The sequence below is a fragment of the Gavialis gangeticus genome, unplaced genomic scaffold (assembly GCF_001723915.1).
Source record: "Gavialis gangeticus isolate Ggan-Ray unplaced genomic scaffold, GavGan_comp1, whole genome shotgun sequence".
In the NCBI taxonomy this organism is placed as follows: Eukaryota; Metazoa; Chordata; order Crocodylia; family Gavialidae; genus Gavialis; species Gavialis gangeticus.
In genome coordinates this window covers 49,172,145-49,172,700 of record NW_017729022.1, presented here as the reverse complement: position 1 = coordinate 49,172,700, position 556 = coordinate 49,172,145, and positions in this window count along the sequence as shown.

Sequence of the window (556 nt, the reverse complement as noted above, 5' to 3'; positions counted from 1 at the left end):
GGGAGCCGCGCTGACGGAGGAGCCCGCGGGCAGGGGGAGCCGGTGGCCTGGGCCAGGCGGCCGAGCATCCCCGCCGGGCTCCGCCTGGCAGGGCGGGGGAGGGGCCTTCGCCAGCCTGCGGTGAGGGAGGCTGGCAGGAGGTGGAGGCACAGCCCTGCACTAAGAAGGGTGTTTGTTCCCGAAAAGACTTGCCTCAAGAAGGGTGTTTGTGCCCCCAAATTTGCAAAGAACAATTTTTCCAACTGAGTTGGTATAATAAAAGACATCGCAGTTCCCCAACGAACCTTGTAGACCTGCGCTAAAGAAGACATGGATGAGCCCCCCTTGCTGGGCTAAGGACCCTGGCTGGGGTGGGCGCTGGTTTGATAAAGAGCTTGTTGCTACAGGAGACGGACCAGCAAACACCACAGCTCCACACAGGTTATACCAGGGTTTAACTGTCACAGGTCAACCCATCTTGCTACAACGCAATCTTATCCTTTAGTTAGAGTGGCAATTTTGGCTGAGTAAACCCACTCCTGAAGGGACATAAACAGCTGCAAAAAAAAAAAAAAAA